Below are 18,733 nucleotides of genomic sequence, written 5' to 3'. Positions count from 1 at the left end.
AGTTACTAGGCAAAGCAGGTTCAAGGTCATTCTGGAGGACACTGGGAAGAATGGTTTCTGGGATACAGGAAAATTCTCTTGTTCCTCAATGTCTTGTTTATTGAAGTCTGATTCTCCTTCATTGAAAGACAGCATAGAAAGAAAGCTTAATATTTATACACACATTGAAAGGTACAGCATTGACTTAACACCTCACTACATGTATCAGGAGTGCAGTCTCAAGAGTAGGTTCCGACGCGGGGGACAGGTGTCACGTTCAGGGGCTAGGTTATGCTTCAAGAAAAGGGGGATCACAAAGGGAGAGAAGAAAGTAAGACACAAATGAGGACATGCTGATTTCCCTCCACTCCAAATCTTTCCAGGGAAGGCCTTTTCCTATTACATTCTTACCCAGTAACTCATCCTTTCCCCAGAGTTCTTGAAAGCAGCAGCTACTGAGAAAGTAGCCCATCTGAAAGTATATTTCCTGCTGTTTATCTGTTTCTAGAACTGGCTGAAGTTTACTTTTTGGTACTCCAGAGACCTAGCTTCTTCTTGCCTTCTTCCAGTGTGGTCTATTTCATCTCCTGTCGTGTGGGAAATTATGTTCAAAATCTCCGTGACCCTCTGTCCATAGTAAGTTATGCATGTAGTGACAAGTACATGCCACAAGGCCTTGAGATTATATCTGCAATGTGTTGCTGCCGACTGTTGATCAAGACAGGCTGGAAGAAAAACATTATTTTCAGGTGTGAAAAACCGTCACCTTTATCAAATAATTTTTCTTGCATTTTTCCCAAGACGTTGTAGCCTATTTAAACTTGGGAGGTTAAGTTTGTAGCATTCATTATGACTGAAAATTTAGTTCGCACAATCAGGATGCTCTCTTTATTAGGTGTTACCGCTAAACAATATTAAAATAAACACAATGTGGCTGGCCTTTTGTAAGCTACATGGGATGTTTACGTCCTTGCCTGGTTTCTTAATTGCATTTACTCATCTTTCCAAATGCCAGCGCCACGGCCACCCACAATATTTGCTATTTGGGGGTATGTGGTTTACATTTTATACTGTCCGATGATGGCTCTTGATGGAGGGCCTCCTATCTGAGTGGTTTGTAGTGTGTTGTGGTTTGAATTGGGCTTCCCTGGTGGCTCAGAGGTTAAAGCCTCTGCCTGCAATGTGGGAGACCTGGGTTCGATCCCTGGGTCGGGAAGATCCCCTGGAGAAGGAAATGGCAACCCACTCCAGTATTCTTGCCTGGAGAATCCCATGGACAGAGGAGCCTGGTGGGCTACAATCCACGGAGTCGTAAAGAGTCGGACACGACTGAGCGGTTTGAATTCTTGGCAGGCAGACTGTCATCAAGCCCAGTTCTTGTCTCTGCATTCTACCTTTAGAAATGGAGGATGAGGGCTCTTTAAAAATGCAATTAAGAATCTCAGGACAGTAGAGGAGAGAGACTGTGGAAACACCAAAGTACACCTCTCAGCTTTTTAAAATCTTGTGGAGGATCATGAAGATAATTACAGGTGAAATGTTCAAACAAAGAAGCCAACTGTGAGATTAAAGACCCTATGCCTGGTTATTTAAAAACAATTAAAAAGGTAAACTTCCTCTTTCACTTTGTTTCAAAACAATTGGAAGAGTTGAGTTGTTTAGATCCAGTTTCAGAAGAACTGCCAAATACTGATCGACATTCTCAGTATCTTTAAGCTTTTTTTTTTTTTTTTTTTTTAATGTAAAAGCAGTGTTGCAGGCAGATTTGAGTGCAGGAAAATTCTACATAATCCGATTTCTCTAATACCAATTTTTGCACCTTTATCATCTTTTCCCTATATAGATCAATGTTTTCTTTCATAGTTAACATCATAAAATATATTCTAGTCCCTGAACTTTTATCTTTTAACATTGTATGGGATACATTGTTCCATGTAGCCATGTGTATCAAAATTGGTTACATGCATACATACCTCACTTATTTTTTTACTGTTAAATAATAACTTTAGAATGAATTTTTCATAGATAAGGTTATTGTTTCAAATTGTATTAATGTTTTAATGATCCTTAATAACTCTTAATAATCCTTAATACTGTTTTCTAAGGAGGTATAGGAATTGTACATGTCATGCCAACAGTATGAAAGTAGTAATTTAATTTCAATGTAACAGTGGATGCTACCAGTGTCATGATATTTTCTACTGTAATGGAGACCCTGAAAAACTTAAATACAAACCCAGTTGATTATCGAGTCAACACCTTGGCATCTATGTTCTTGGGAAGACATGAGCTAAGTAGGAAGAATCAGCTAAAATGACCACTGGACAGTTTGTGCTCACTGGACCCACCGGGTGAGAGGCTTTTCAGAATGGTTCATCATCTCTTCTGGCGAGGGGCCAACCATACCAGCACTACTTCAGGCCTCAGGCCGAGAAGACAGGTACAGCCTTGTCGGTGTCAAGGAAGAACATGGGTAGCAGGAGACCTAAGAGTGAATGAAAATTGAATTATCTGTACTTCTAGGACTTGTCTATTGAGAAACAGCAGCGCTGGCAACCATTTACTACCAACAAGAGGCAGTTCCTAGAGAAGAATATAAAATATGCTCTGCTCAACCCCACAGAACTCAGAGTGTCTCACAATGGCCAATTTATTATTTTTACCCTGTCCAGTGACATGGAAGGATGCATCAGGGAGCTGCTAGCCTCTGCGATGAATAACTTAAGTCAGGCTGCAACATGTGAAATAATTCAGCTGACGAGGATTTATAACACTAGCTAGATTTTTCGCTTTCTTTGGGGTTCATGAAGCATGGTGTTGCGAGATACCACAGGAGTCCCGTGCTGAAGTTACATGTCTATTTCTCTTCTTTATTTTTATTTTTTGGTATTTTCATATTATTTTATTGCTTGGTTCAGGTGTCTTTCTAAGCAGGGTCCAGTCTCCTAGGGGACTCGTCTCTTCTGACTTTGAAAATTAGAACCACAGACAGATCAGACTTCTAAATACTCTGTTTTTATACTCCCTTCTTCACATATCTAGTCCCAGATGGTTTTGACTGCCTGCTGCTGTGTGGACTGTGTTGGGCTGCAATTTATTTTGTTCAATTATTTACATGCACTTGGCCAAATAAGAGGGTGGCAGTGTAACACAGGCATACAATTTCAGCCCATCTCATTCCCAGGTCCTATGTCAGTTTGCAGGATGGCTGGTTAGATTTGCAAAGGAAATTCCATCCTCTGTCGGTGGAAAAAACGGCTTTCAGGAGCTACGTGTGGCAGGACTCTTCTCTTTGCAGGTGAGGTCTAGGCAGATTTCATGGTACTGAAGAGAGCCTGAATCTTTTTGCTCCAGGAGACCCAGAGGACTAGACACTGGGTGATCACACATCCTAACCTCTGTACAACTACATGGATGTTAGAGCTGGAAGAGATTTCAGAAAAACAGCTGGTCACACTCTCTACCTTCTTCTGATCCTCATTGTTCACAGGGCCAGTTATTTGCAACATTGCTTTGTGTGTGTGTGTTGTCCTTTGGAAACCATGTTAAAAGCTGTTCTTTCCTAAGTTACCCTGTGGACCTTCCAATTCCTATTTTAAATGGGAAATTTTAACAAGATCCTTCAAACGGTTAAGAAAGGAGAAAAACATTTGCGCAAGTGGAATTTGGAGAGGAGCTATGGTTTTTCTTTGTTGACAAATCCCCTTTTGACCTCTTAACATCGCTGAATCAAGTCCCAGTGTCTTAAGAGGTTATTGCCTGACCACAGGTTAAATATTTTAATATTCACTGATTGGAGGAAAGTATCATGGGTAACTAAAGCCAGATATCCTTGAATGCTGAGGGCATTAGTGGCTCCATAAAATGTAAATGCATCCTTAATTATCTCAAGTCACTGCACGCCCAAGTAGTTCTTTTACAAGAAAAACACAGCTTACTGATAATGAGCACGAAAATTACTAAGAGATTGGTGGGGTAAATCTCTTAAACCTCTTCTCTTGTTTTTTTCTCTTCTCCAAATTTTGATGTGACTTTGCTCATTTGCATGTGCATCCTTTTCTAGATGGTACAGATAAATACAGAGCCTCAAAGGATTTAGGGGGTTGGGATTACAGCAGTTTCTGCCTTGGGGGCTAGCTCTAAAGATGATTATTATCATCATCATGACTTGGATCCATGAAGCTTTGGGGGGGTCTTAAGAAACGCAAGTTATATCCCGTAGTTGCAGTGATTTTATTTTTAAATTTATATATTATGTTATTTTAGGGCCATGGTGTCCCCAGGAGACAGATATTTTACTGCCATTTTTTCAGTGGGAACACAGGAGAACAAATGACTTCTCTTTGGCCATTCAATTTATAAATGGGAATTGGGGGCTGAACCTCAGGTCTTCTGGCCTTCAGCCCTGGGCTCTCTCTCTTTCAAAAAGCACCCTCATTTCTTCAAGTCCAGTAAGGGAAGTGATGGGGATGGCAGAAGGGGCCCTAACGGAGGTCCTGTCCATGTTCCATACGCTGAGGAGGGGTTCCATACACTGAGGGGTCAAGGATCCTCACTGGCATCTGGGGATGTGCCTAGAAGTAAATGTGTTCATTGTGAGGGCAAAGGCTGGACACCACAACTCAATATCAGGCAGAAGAGCAATGTTTCTGACCATCAACAGTGAGGTCTGTTCTCACTTGTCAAATATCCAAGACAGCTCTACCTGTTATAGAAACCATGGTGGCAGAAAGAGACAAGCAGCACTCGGAGATGCAGAAAAACAGGGTTTATTCAGCACCAGTGTGGGCTCAGTGGAGTCACCTCCAGAGGCTGATCACCCAGCCTTTGTTCTGGGTTATCTTTTATACAGGACAGACTTCTGGGTCTTCAGAACTTTCCCACTAAAGCAGCTCAGATCCCCCCTCCCCAGACAGCTTGCTGCTGCTACTGCTAAGTCACTTCGGTCGTGTCCGACTCTGTGTGACCCCATAGACGGCAGCCCACCAGGCTCCCCCGTCCCTGGGATTCTCCAGGCAAGAACACTGGAGTGGGTTGCCATTTCCTTCTCCAATGCATGAAAGTGAAAAGTGAAAGTGAAGTTGCTCAGTCGTGTCCAACCCTCAGCGACCCCATGGACTGCAGCCTACCAGGCTCCTCCATCCATGGGATTTTCCAGGCAAGAGTACTGGAGTGGGGTGCCATTGCCTTCTCCGCCCAGACAGCTTAGGTTCCCACCAATGCAATGAGCAAGTAAGATTACAGATGTGGAGGTGGTGGGTGGTGAGCAAAAGCAAGATAAGAGGCAGAAGGCAGAAAGTTGTTATTCTAGATGGGGGTTGGTGTTCTAGCTGGGGGTTTCCACCTCATACCAACACACTAACCCTGACTGGCTGAGACTTCAGCATCACCTACCTGCTTCTTGAGCATCGTAACTGGGGTGACTGCTAGGCTCTTTGCATAAAAGCTGCTATGCAAAATTACACTCCCAGACTTTGCCTGACTTTCAGAATAAAGTTAAGATCTTTAAAAGTTAAGTCTCTGAAATCTGGGGCAGTCCTGCCATGCCCGAGATCTGGAAAGCCAGAAGAGACGATCATGTGGGGTCAAGCCCCTCTGTGACTCCACCCTCACCACACACTATGTTGGGCCCTTCTTACTCGCCCTTTGCCTCATCTCTGGCTGCCCCCAACCTAACATGTGCTCCCTCTCACTTGCCCTGAGAGGTGAACCAGTTCCACCATGGCAGGCTGATAAAGCACTGGCTTTATAGGCTTGGGAATCTATGCAATCAAAGCACCCCGAATTTAGAAAAGTTCCACCCTTGATTTAATGCTCTGTTGCTATTTTCTTGAAATTCTTAATAAATTTTGGACACGGAGCCCCACGTTTTCATTTTGCAAAGGGCCCCGGTTATCACAGAGGTCAATCCTGCCAACACCATCAGGTTTCCTGACATCCTGGGTCCCAGAGCTGGGAGGAAGCTTAGAAGCCATTGTCTAGTTCCATCCTTGCAGCTGACAAAGAGAGAGAAGGAGAGCCACCACTGGGGTGACTGGCCTGAGGTCACCCAGGAAGTCAGAGGCAGAGACATAGCTGGGACCATCACTGCTAGCTGAGTGCTCATTCTCTTATACCGTGATCCTAAAGCCACCTCCCAAGCATGGAAGCAGGTCTTTGTCAGGGTTGGGCATGACAGCTGTGGTGTCTCTCTCAGACACCTTTTCCCCTCCTTAGCTTGGGCCACAGAAACAGGGACAGTGACAACAACCTTCTTTCTGCCCTACCAATCAGTACTCCTACATTGCCTACATAAAGCACTTCTTAAAAGCTTGAAGAAAACAACACATAATGGAGAGCTCTGGCCTAAGACAAGAGTTTCAACCACAGCATCAAAACAAAATTTTGTTTCAGTCAAAAAAAAGAGATGCCCCAAGGAGATGATGATTAGTACGAATTAAATTAGCTGTGCTTGTGAATGATTCGTACCCATACTTGGATAGTCGTACCTGTCAGTGTAATTGACTTTCAGAGAATCTCATTTCGCTGGGATGATGATGTACTTTCTCGAGTAAGAACTGTGCCTGCTACTGAGTATACCCTTGGGAGGGTATCCCGCATGTGATGTCATCTGCTGTGGGAAGAAGAGTGGTTGAGAACCGAGGGAATGCTAGGCATTTACTCCTCTCCATTCTCCAAGATTTATGCTAAACCAGATCAGGAGAAAGGCACCTATTAATGTTTCATCTCTGAAGTTGGATTGCCTACACAAAATTGAAGGCGTACCTCATTTTATTGTGCTTGGGTTTACTGTGTTTTTTACAGATTGAAGGTTTATGGCAACCCTGTATTAAGCAAGTCTACCAATATCATTTTTCCAACAGCATTTGCTCACTTCGTGTCTCTGTGTCATGTTTTGATAATTCTTGCAAAATTTCAAACCCTCTGCCAATAAAAAGATTATGATTCCCTGAAGGCTCAGATGATGGTTAGTGTTTTTTTTAAGCAATAAATTATTTTTAAAGTCTTTATTGAATTAGTTACAATATTGTTTCTGTTTTATGTTTTGGTTTTTTGGCAGTGAGGCATGTGGAATCTTAGCTGTCCAATCAAGGATCAAACCCACACCCCATGCATTAGAAAGGGAAGATGTTTAACAACTGGACCGCTGGGGAACTCCCCTAAAGTGTTTTTAAATTAAGGTATATACAGTTTTTTTTAGACAAGTCCATTGCACACTTAACAGACCTACCAGGGGTCCCACCCACCTGGGCCATGGAAGGTAATCAAAGCTTCATCTGCCACTCCTCATGGTTCCCCATTGCTTGCATTACCACCTGAACCATCCCCTCTTTCCCCTCAGTCCATGGAAAAATTGTCTTCCATGAAACTGGTCCCTGCTGCCAAAAAGACTGGGGACCTCTGGACTACACTATGTAAGGAAAGTGTTAGTCACTCAGTCATGTCCAACTTTGTGACCCCATGGGCTATAGCCCACCAGGCTCCTTTGTCCATGGAATTCTCCAGACAAGAATACTAGAGTGGGTAGCCATTTCCTCCTCCGGGAAATGATCCCAACCCAGGGGTCGAACCTGGGTCTCCTGCATTGCAGGCAGATTCTTTACCATCTGAGCCACCAGGGAAGCCCACACTATAGTATAACTATAACTTTTAAATGTGCTGGGAAACCAAAAAATTCATGTGACTCACATTATTGCAATATTCGCTTTATTGCAGTGATCTGGAACTGAACATACCTGCAACATGCCTGATGTATACCTGTTTAATTTTACAGTATTCCAGGTTACTTACTGAGAGCTGATTCAACACACCTACAGCACTACTGAGACATCTTTGCACATTGCATGGCATTGCTTTCAAAAACATTAAGTACGTTCAAGGTCCTTCATATTAAGATCCACTCAAACTTGAGACCTATGGTAAAGTTTCTTTCTTCTGGTGAAGTGGCAAACATAGGGGACTGCTTAATCCATTGCATTTCCTTCACTGATTGCTTTGGTTGCTAGGAAGCAAGGATGCTCAGAACTAGGTTCTTTTGTTTTCAACTGCTCACTCCTTTATATTTTAATAAATGTTTTCCTTCTTGGCTTTTTGTTTTAATAAATTTAAAAGCTACAGAGACATGCAAAGAAGAATATAATAAGCACTTATATTCCCAATTCTTACAATTAACCGCTGTTAATATTTTCTGGTGGGTTTCCCTGGTGGCTCAGCAGTAAAGAATCTGCCTGCCAATGCAGGAGATGTGGGTTCGATTCCTGGGTTGGGAAGATTCCCTGGAGAAGGAAATGGCAACTCACTTTAGTATTCTTGCCTGGGAAATTCAATGGACAGAGGGAGCCTGGCAGGCAACAGTCCATGGGGTTGCAAAAAGAGTCAGACAGGACTTAGTGACTAAACAACAACAACAAACAACAATATTTTCTTGTATTTATTTTCAGTAATTATTTTAAAGGACATTACCACTTAGCTAACGTCCCATTCTGTTGTATCATAAAGTATACTATACAAAGCTAATATCCCACCACCTTTGGCCCACTCTCCTTCAGTGGCTCACAGCAAATCACTGAAATAAATCTGTTGTACATTTTGGAGTCCATTTTCTATACTTTTGTGCACAAGTATGTGCATTTGTGGCTTCCCAGGTGGCGCTAGTGGTAAAGAACCTGCCTGCCAACGGAGATAGACATAAACAGATGCAAGTTCAATCCCTGAGTTGGGAAGATCCCCTGGAGGAGGACATGACAATCCACTCCAGTATTCTTGCCTAGAGAATCCCATGGACAGAGAAGCCTGCTGCTGCTGCTGCTAAGTCACTTCAGTTGTGTCCAACTCTGTGTGACCCCATAGACGGCAGCCCACCAGGCTCCCCCATCCCTGGGATTCTCCAGGCAAGAACACTGGAGTGGGTTGCCATTTCCTTCTCCAATGCATGAAAGTGAAAAGTGAAAGTGAAGTTGCTCAGTCGTGTCCAACCCTCAGCGACCCCATGGACTGCAGCCTACGAGGCTCCTGCATCTATGGGATTTTCCAGGCAAGAGTACTGGAGTGCGGTGCCATTGCCTTCTCCGACAGAGAAGTCTGAAGGGCTGCAAAGGGTTGGACACAACTGAAGCATCTTAGCAGCAGCAGCATGTGCATTTATAAAAAATATTTTTATGTGGTTTAAACATTTACACAAATAGTATGCTATACATGGAGTTATGCTTTTTGCATTTAATATTGTCTGAGATCTGATCATGATGCATATAGATTTAGCTCATTCCTTCAACTGTTGTAATCTATCATATGAATATGCCATATTTTATTTATTCCTTTACTCAATAAGGAACATTTGGGTTATTTCTGACATTTTCCTGTTTCAAACAATGATATTATGAACACCCTTTAATATGTTCTTTGCTACACACATACAAGGATTTCTCCAGGGTGTGGATGTGTACACATATATAAATGTACCTGTATAAGAATTTTTTCCAGAGTATAGAGTGATGAGCAAACCAACAAGCAAAGGGGTTTCTGAGTTACTGTCTCTCTTTAAGATGCCATCATATTGCCAATGCCATCACCATTATCAATGCCATCACCATTATCAATGCCATCAATATTGTCAATGCCACCACCATTATCAATTCCATTACCATTGTCAGTTCTATAACAGCCATGTTTCCTTTGAAACTTAAAAACCACAATAGAAGACTAAGGCCTGTTGTGCTATGTGCTTAGATGCTCAGTCATGCCTGCCTCTTTGAGACCCCGTGGACTGTAGCCTGCCGAGCTCCTCTGTCCATAAGATTCTCCCAGTAAGAATACTGGAGTAGGATGCCATTTCCTCCTCCAGTGGGTCTTCCTGATCCAGGGGTTGAACCTACATCTCTTATGTCTCCTACACTGGCAGGCATATTCTTTACGACTAGTGCCACCTGGGAAGCCATGGATGCCTAGCTAATGTTCCATGGGTACAAGGTAAGATAAGTGGAATGGTGTCCAAAATAAGCGTACATATGCCACACTATAAATTGCTGTCACCAAGTTAGAAAGTCTGAGAGAAGAAGCCAGACAACTCTCCTTTTAGGAATTTTTAGGTGCTTCTTCTTTGAAACACCAAGTATTTCTCAGGACTCTACTGCCATGTGAATGCTATTACCCAAATTTTTTCCTAACCATAGCTCAGTTTTTAAGCTATTTTTGAAAGTGACTGTTGCTATATAAAACCATAGTTATAGGAAAATGCAATCTGTTGATCTCTTCGTGGTAGAGTCTATATATCATTTACACTTCACTTCTCTGTGGGCGGAAAAGCTTTTTTCATGGTTTATTTAGCAGGAAGTCATTTTGATCAGCAAGATGAGTAATACTTTACAGCTGTTTGCAATTACTGCCTCTGCTCTGCCAGGAGTTTTAACTACTATACAAACTGAAACACCAAATGAGTTGAGGCAAGATGGGAAGAAGAGAAATGCATATTTCATAGGTTCATTCATGTCATGAGAAATTACCCATCACTTGTTTTTTCATTGTAGGTTTCCAAATTCAGAGTCACATTTAAAGGTAATTTTTAATCACATTTATAATTCTGAAGGTTTTTTTTTTTTTAATCAATAAAGTACAATCCATAACACTAGGTTTCCTAGACTATTGGGAAGTTGCCATAGCTTAAATTCTCTATATGTTTAGTTTAGCAGGAAAGCTAGTTTAGCAGGAAACAAAACAAAACAGTCTTTCACTTGCATATCTACCTCTTTGAAACACTCATTGGGAAAATACAATGACTGAAACATTTCAATTACCAAGTGAATAAAGTGACAAAGACTCTCCCCTTCTTACCTAAAATAAAACTGATATAACAAATTTACATCATGGGGAAATTAGGAGCTCTTTGTAAATCATTAATTAGATTGATGAGTAGCCAGTTTATGGAGCATGAGAGCTAGGAGCTAGAGTAGCCAATTTGTGCAGCATGAGAGCTGGGAGCTAGAGCAAGGGTACCCAAGCTTTGGGATCTTATACCTGATGATCTGAGGTGGAGCTGATGTCATAATAATAGAAATAAAGTGTACAATAAATGTAATGTGCTTGACTCATCCTGAAACCATCTCCCTCATCCCCCTACTCCTGGTCCATGGAAAAATTCACTTCAAATCCTGACTGTCACTGTCTATTTGTGTGACTTTGGGCAAGTTTCTTAATGTGCAAAGTGTGCATAATAATAATATAATCTATTTCATGGAGTTATTGTGAGAATTAAAAGGAGACTGTCCTGGCTTCCCTAGTGGCTCAGTGGTAAAGAATTCACCTGCCAGTGCAAGAGACATGGGTTTGATCCCTGGTCAGGGAAGACCCCACAAGTTGTGTGGCAACTAAGCCTGTGTGCCACAACTATTGAGTCTGTGCTCTAGAGCTGGGAGTCACAACTACTGAAGCCCATGCCCTAAAGGCTATGCTGTACGACAAGAGAAGCCACCGTAGTGAGAAGCCTGTGCAACACAATTAGAGAGTAGCCCCTGCTCTCCAAAACTAGAGAAAAGCCCACATAGCAACCAAGACCCAGCATAGCCAAAGCAAATAAATAAAATTTTTTTAAAAAGGAGATGATCGATACAGTGTTCGGTGCAGGGAAGTTCTCCATCAGTGGTAACAAAGATCTTTCTAGAAATGATTCTTCATGGTTTTAGAGACCATGTTCCTTATTTGCCTCCCTACTGGTCTAACTTGCTAACCTGGACACATACACAAAAGTTGTCTTAACTAACCACCCTCTTTCCCAAACACAGAAATAGATACATAAATTCAGATGAGGGAAAGAGCCCAGGGGAAATGTCTTGGCATTACTGGGATTGTTCTGATTGTCTTTGATTGGGTCACGTGCCTATCCTGAACCAAAGTGTTCCCACTCTCTGATTGGCAAGATCTGGGTCCCATGCCCACCTCTGGGGACAGAGGAAGAATCGGCTTACTTAACTGGTTCACTTGGGCTGAACTCAGGTGGATCTCTAGCAAACTCTGGGTGCTGTTTCCAGGAAAAAAAGGAATAGAATAGAATGACCAAAAAGATCAAATCACCACTCCAGGCATTTTTCTTCCCTGGGCAATTGACCAGAGGGTACATGGGATAAACTGATCTAGATTATAATGATTTATCGAAAAATGCCATGCCTATTCAAATTGCCTTATTCAAGTTGACAATAATTTATAAAACTTGAGTATATTCAAAAGTCAGCACTGTAGTGAAAGGGTAGTGCAATGTATTATTAATACATATAAATAATTAATAACTAATCTTAGGGATACCCTGCTCTTCGTTTAGCATAAGATCTTAGATGAGAGATGAGCAATTGATCAAAAGTTCAGAGGGTCACAGGCATTCTTGGGATGCAGCAAGCTCTGGAGAACTGCTGTGAATATCCCAGGAATTTTCTGTGGGTATCAATAAAGCAAGATTTTGGTTCCCAAACGCTGACCCGAGTTCTAGTTTGGCGAACTTTGTATTTTCTATTCATATTTAGCTTCCAGTATTTTCAAATGGAGGTTAATGCAAGCGGATGACCCTAAAAATAAGAATGGGAAAGATAATTTTCTTACCACATGCCTTGTGACACATATGTAATACGAACACAGGGATGACAATGCCAATAATGTAAGGTTCTCTTAATTTACAAGATTAGAGGAAGAACATGTAAAGAGATCAGGATCTCATGACATATTTAACTTGCTCTGACATAGGTATCACAGGGAACTCAGAAGAATTCAGACCTGACTGACCTGAGCACCTGCCACCTGCCGAGCCCTGTGCCATTTCTTTCCCAAGCATGGTATCATCTCATCCTTGCTAGCGTTCTGGGAGATGGCGGGGCAATCGTCTCCTTCTTCTAAAAATGAGGACACTGAGGTCAGAAAGATCAAGACCACAGAACTTCTTAGTGTTGGGAAATGGACCCACGTCTTCCAACTCCAACTCTTCCCACTAGATCCCTCTCTTTCCAAGACAAACTGTACTTTAAATCCAGCTTGATTTTTTTCCCAATTATTATAGACAACGAGGTGTTGTTTTTTTTTTTTTTAATTTTTGAAAAATACAAGCATGGCTTTACTTAAGTGGAGTAAAAATGCCAAGCAGACACCTTTCTCCTTCCCAGGAAGGCAGGCCACAAAGGCACAGCGACTTCAGAATTTGGTAAACGGCAACTTCTCCAAAGTTGGTGCTTGTGACCAATGTTTGCGACTAGAAACTAAGTATTTTGCCTACACGTTTCAGGAGAGTAAATTAGGAGTTAAGCTAGAAAGAACTGGTAAACAGCTTGGGCACAGGACTTGGACAATCACGCCAAGCAGAAGGAAGAGCGGTGAAGACTGGGACGAGGTGTGGAGCACTTGAGAGGAGGTCAGCCGCCCAGGACTCAGGGTGGGAGGAAGGGTGACAAGGGCCAGGCCACATTCATTTGTGTTAATAAACAAACTTCAACTGAATACATTTTAAAAGCATTGTTGGCTTGAACCAGACAGCATCCAATCCAGCAGACAGATAACTCTGAGGAGTTATCTGTAATTCCTCAGATAACTCTGAGGAGCTGTACAAAATGAAAGACAGACAGAAGGGAGCAGGAACCAGAAAGTTATTCTAGGAAAAAAAGTGGATTGACTAATGCAAGGTTCCTTTGGAGGACACCAGGGTTCTAGCAGGCAGATTACCTAACTAGTGCTGATCAGGCAATTCCTGATGGTTTAAGATTTCAACTCTAGGGGAGCCAAAACTATAATTCAGTCTAGGGTGGTGATATGGAGCTCAATTTTGGGCTTGTTGTCTTGCTTCTAACACCTAAGAAATTAGAATTCTTATTGCAATTTTTCTCTTAATTTGATCTCTCTCCGAAAGACCGTGATCAACTGGTTTGCAAAATGAGAACTTTGTGTCACCCAACTGAATTTTCCTGGGGAAGAGATTTTCCAGATTTCTAAAAAAGGGGAGTTTGCTCATAAAATAACTGGTCTCCCCTCTACTGTCAGCATCCCTGACACAGAAACACACAAGGGATAACAACATCTAGAATTTTCTGTGCAGGCTGTTTCTAGAACAAGGCCATGGAGGTTGTAGGTGGCCTGTTATTCACCTGGGAGGACACCCCAATTCATTCATTCACTCATTCTGCAGGGCTGCCTGGCTCTGCTCGAGCTGCCAGGTGGGGCTGTCATAGCCCCTCCCCCTGATGTCGAGCTGCTTTATAATCACCAAGCAGTGGCACCTCACACTGTCCCATTAGAGAGGCGTGTTCAGCCTGCTTGTTGGGCATGTTGATGCAAGCTTGGAAAGGAAAATATAATTCACTTTTGCCAGTGACAGAAATGTTAACACTTACTTGAAATAGCTGATAATCTGACACAGGAGAGTTAAAGGATTACTGTATTTCATTTGGCTAATAAGAAAAGCTGTTTAAAAGCTACATTAAAAAGACTTAATGTATGGTGACTGAGCATTGCTTTAATGTATTCTGTGTTATCAACTATTAGAATGCTTTCCTTTTCTTATGTTATCATAGATTTCTGCCCTGTTTCTCTGGGAAGAGATAAGAAGAAGCAACATCCATTCACAGAGATTGTCCAAAGACACATTCATTCAGTAAACATTTCTTGAGCACCTACTGTGTTCCCAGTACCATGTGATAGTGGGGAATCAAGGACAAAAAAGATGTGGTCCGTGACCTCTACACAGAGGCATGTTTTTGGAAAGGATTGATTGGAGAAGGCTATAGACAAAGGACAAAGGAAAAATGTTCGAGCTTTAGTTGATATCTGAAATATTCTTATTCAACTCTCATTTAATAGATGAGGAAACCAAGGTCTAGAAAGCTACTTGCTGAGAGGATATATGCTAATTAGTGGGAAATCAGACTCCAGGCTCCCAATCTCATGCTTCTCTCACTTTGATGCTAGTGCACAATTTCCTGCAGTCCCATCCTTCCTGTGGTAAGGATGAGTGCTCCACCCTTACAATCTCCCTCATGATGGCATATTTGTTACTCCCCAAGAACTCTTCCTTCATCAAGGGGAGCAAACTTGACAGTGATTTCCATGGGCTGCAACCAGTGATCAGACATGCCTGGTGGACCATATTGAGGGAGTTATTATATAGGACTGAACTTTGTAACCATACAGTGCAGTTTAGACTCGAGGGTCCTACTGACCAGACCAGCACACACTCTCAGGGGAAAAGAGGAAGAAAAGAGCCGCCCTCCTCAGTGGTTCTGGATAGCTATGATTTCCAGGCTCCTCTGCCTTCCTTCACTCCCCTCCCCCAACATCTTTCAGTCTGTGGCCCACTTTCTTCGGAGGCCAGCTCTTGGTATCTCTGTGAGACACAAAAATGCTGACGTCTGGAAAGTGTACACACCGGGTAGGAAGGCTTCTGAAGAAGTGCGGCCCTTTAACTTCTGTAACATCACGGTGAACTGGAGAGTGGCGAGACCAGCACCTTCTCATTTTTCTGGTGGGACCGTCAGAATAGGTGCAAATAAGGCATAGCTTTAGCCAGAGGTAAGAATTATGATGAAACCCAGGCAGCTGGACTCCCAAGCTGTCCTTTCTCACTGGATTCTCATCCCAGATTCCATACTCTGTATGGTTGCTGATTTACCATGAGTGACAAAATCACTCTTGCAGAAGGAGTTCAGACATACTAATAAGGCTTCTTCCCTGTCATTGACAGGAAACTCAACTTTGTTAATTTAGACCTAACAGGGAAAATCCCATTGAATTAGAGGACACTAAAACCTAAAGCATAGCTATATTTCAAGGAAGAACAATGAAGTCCAACAGAGTAGAGACCATGCCTATTTTGTTCATTACCATATTCCCAGCCACTAGCACATTCCTCATACATAATGAGTGCTGAATATTGTCAAATGCATGGAACAGTGAGTCAATGAAAAGTAGTGACAACTATTTCTACTCTCAGATGTATATAGTCAGGGCTGGATACATAAACTCTGGGACTAGGGCAAAATTAAAACAAGAGGCCACTGTTAAAACAGCAGGAAAAATGCTGTTAGAAATTTAAAATATAAAGTTTTTTTTTCTCTTGTGCAGTCTTTTTCAGTATGTCATAATGCTTAAAAAAAAATTTTTTTTTAAATTTTTGGCCATGCTGGGTCTTTGCTGCCATGCATGATCTTTCTCTAGTTGTGGTGAGTGGGGGATATGCTCTAGTTGTGGTGTGTGAGCTTCTCCTTGTGTTGTCTTCTCTTGTTTTGGAGTACCAATTCTAGCGCCTTTGGGCTCCAGTAATTGTGGCTCACAGCCTCTAGAGTACTGACTCTAGTTGTGGCACATTGGCTTGGTTTCCTGGTGGCATGTGGAATCTTCCCAGACCAGGGATCAGACCCGTGACCTCTGCTTTGGCAGGTGGATTCTTAACCACTGGACCACCAGGAAAGTCCATATGTTTTTTATTTGGTATTTAATGTCATTCTGAGAAAATAAAAAAATTAAAATTACTAGCACAAATCTGTTAATGATTATATTGTTCAATGCCCACTTTAAATGCAAATATAAGTGCCTTACCATGTTTGCAGAATCACCTAGATTACTCAAATTGTATTTCATAGTTTGTACATGTTTATGTATTTTTGTTCTTACTGGAAGAGTGGAAACCCTGCACAAGATTAACTTTTTTTTTCACTTCTTGATATGTGTACATTTCACTAATACTTTCTATCTACAGCTTACTGATAAGCAAGAAAGAACTGAAAGCAAAAGGAATTATGGCTTGCCATCTTTTCCTTTCATTCTATGTCATCATTTTCAGCAGAAGTGATTGGGGAGTAAGAAAAGATATAATAGGGTTTCTGGGTCATTTGTATTTTTCAGAATGCCATTACCTTCTTTCTGAACGTGAAACAAGTTTGGGTTCCACTCAATCAGAGCTAGAACACACTTCTCATGTGCTTGCTTTGAATCTCACTGAACTCCCACACATCATGGGTCCCCCAGAATTCTGTGCTCATGGGGCATCATATGTGCCACATGCAAATAGAGTGGTGTAGAAAGGAGAACAAACTCTTTCATTCATGCTTATGCTCCATTGTTTCATCAGACTTGACTTCCAAAACACAAGATCAAAGATAAAATTATCCAGAATTTCAATATAGTGACAGTAGAGGATTAAGCCATGCACAGTGTAACTGCATAGGATCACATGCTTCCGAAGCCAGCTCTGCAAGCTGATGGCCAGGGGCACCAGGTAGAGTTCTAATCCACTCATCCTAATATTCAGCAGAGGCCCATTGGACATTAGCAACAGCCTTTGCCAAAGACTCTAAGAATAATATAGCTTAAGCAACAATGTTTGTACAATATACATTTATTTACTGCCAGTGATGGAACAGAATTGGGCCTTCTCCTGGCTTATTTGTATAAAGTTTTTAATATAACTTTATTTTCTTCATTGTTTGGTTAGTACAAAACTAAGTTCCAAACAACTTGCATAGTTATTATAAATTCCAGATGAGTTGAGTCTGGCTAAATGACATTTTTCTACTTAAGCTGAATCATCTCAACTGTGGGCCTTCAGATTTGAAAAGTTAATGTGGTGATAGGATTTGCTTTTGAGGAAAGGAAGGTCTTAATGGAGAATATAAAATTAAGACAAAGGTCAGAAATATTTGTGTAAAAGCTCTTAACTTGGCATTAAAAAAAAAAAAAAAACTGCCATAAACACCAAACATAGTCCATCATTTAACCTCCCCCACCACCCCCAAATTAGTAATGATGTGTGGTACATTTATTTTGCCTTTCGACATTTTGCTTGTCTTTTCATGATCTGTCTTACCCAATATTTCGATAGGATGACTGTCGATTTGCTCTGCTTCCTCAAAGGTAACATGCATGCTAACAAGCATTTTTAAGTGATTCTCATCCTCCAGCCAAACGTTCACACTTTTCTCATTTTGCGGCTGGGAGTTCTCTTTTCTGATGTCAGCTCCAGTCTGTGCAGTCGAGTCAGAGTAACTGCCGGAGATGGAAAAGGCACCCGAGAGCCTCAACTGTGCTCTGGCAGGGAGAGGTAGTCAGCATTCGTCTCTCCCCCGCCGGGCTTCGGGGTTAGATTGCTCAGGTCTGCACGTGTTAACTTCGCTCCTGGCTTCTTGCAGCCGGTTGCTCCGCCCACCTCCTCAGAGACAGGTAGAGTTCTGAGGCGGGAGCCATTTATCTTTCCCAAGGCTGCAGTGCAAAATCGTGTCCTTCTTCTTTGCCATCTGTTTTAACTCCCTTTTCCATTCCCAAGTCGGACACGACTGAGCAACTTCATTTCACTGCATTTCCGAACCCCGGTTCTCTCTTTTTAAAATTACTCCCAACAGGACTGGCCTCCATTCATGTGTACTGGAACCAAGCTGCTAAAAAGGTGTAGAGGCGTACATTTGTGTACCACTGAATTTTTCTTAAGGGAAATTTGTGATTACTAGGAATAACTGTATTCTCCTCCTTTGTTTGGAAGGAGCATGTGTTTGGATCAAATAAAGTTTCACATTTTAACTCTGCTCCCTTAGTGGCAAAAAGATTGACCTTGGGTAAATGTACACAACCGCTCTGAGCCTGGATTTCCCAATTCCTCCCAAATGGAAATAACAGTATCTACGTTGCAGGTTCCAGGACATGTTGTTGAATTCAAAAGGCAGATTGTGAAAAGCACAAACAGCATGATGTCACATATGTAAATGTGTGTGTATAAAGGCAAGGGTGTGGAAGGATTTTTCGATAG

General features: G+C 41.9%; 1 long non-coding RNA gene across 2 annotated transcripts; it reads right to left on the bottom strand.

The window, feature by feature from the left end:
• Window positions 1-333: 333 nt before the first annotated feature.
• On the bottom strand, window positions 334-18,055 carry LOC133245326 (uncharacterized). Of its 2 annotated transcripts, XR_009735641.1 has the most exons (4): window positions 17,801-18,055; window positions 6,468-6,592; window positions 2,328-2,464; window positions 334-704 (listed from the first exon to the last, which is right to left on the bottom strand). It is a non-coding gene; the product is annotated as an uncharacterized LOC133245326 (long non-coding RNA). The 2 variants fall into 2 exon arrangements; XR_009735640.1 differs by lacking the exon at window positions 334-704 and having other exon boundaries at window positions 2,030-2,464; window positions 17,801-18,042.
• Between the last annotated feature and the right edge of the window lie 678 nt (window positions 18,056-18,733).

Source organism: Bos javanicus, chromosome 3, assembly GCF_032452875.1.
Source record: "Bos javanicus breed banteng chromosome 3, ARS-OSU_banteng_1.0, whole genome shotgun sequence".
NCBI classification, from domain to species: Eukaryota; Metazoa; Chordata; class Mammalia; order Artiodactyla; family Bovidae; genus Bos; species Bos javanicus.
Note: the sequence above shows the minus strand (reverse complement) of the source record. Positions and strands in the feature narration are given on the sequence as shown.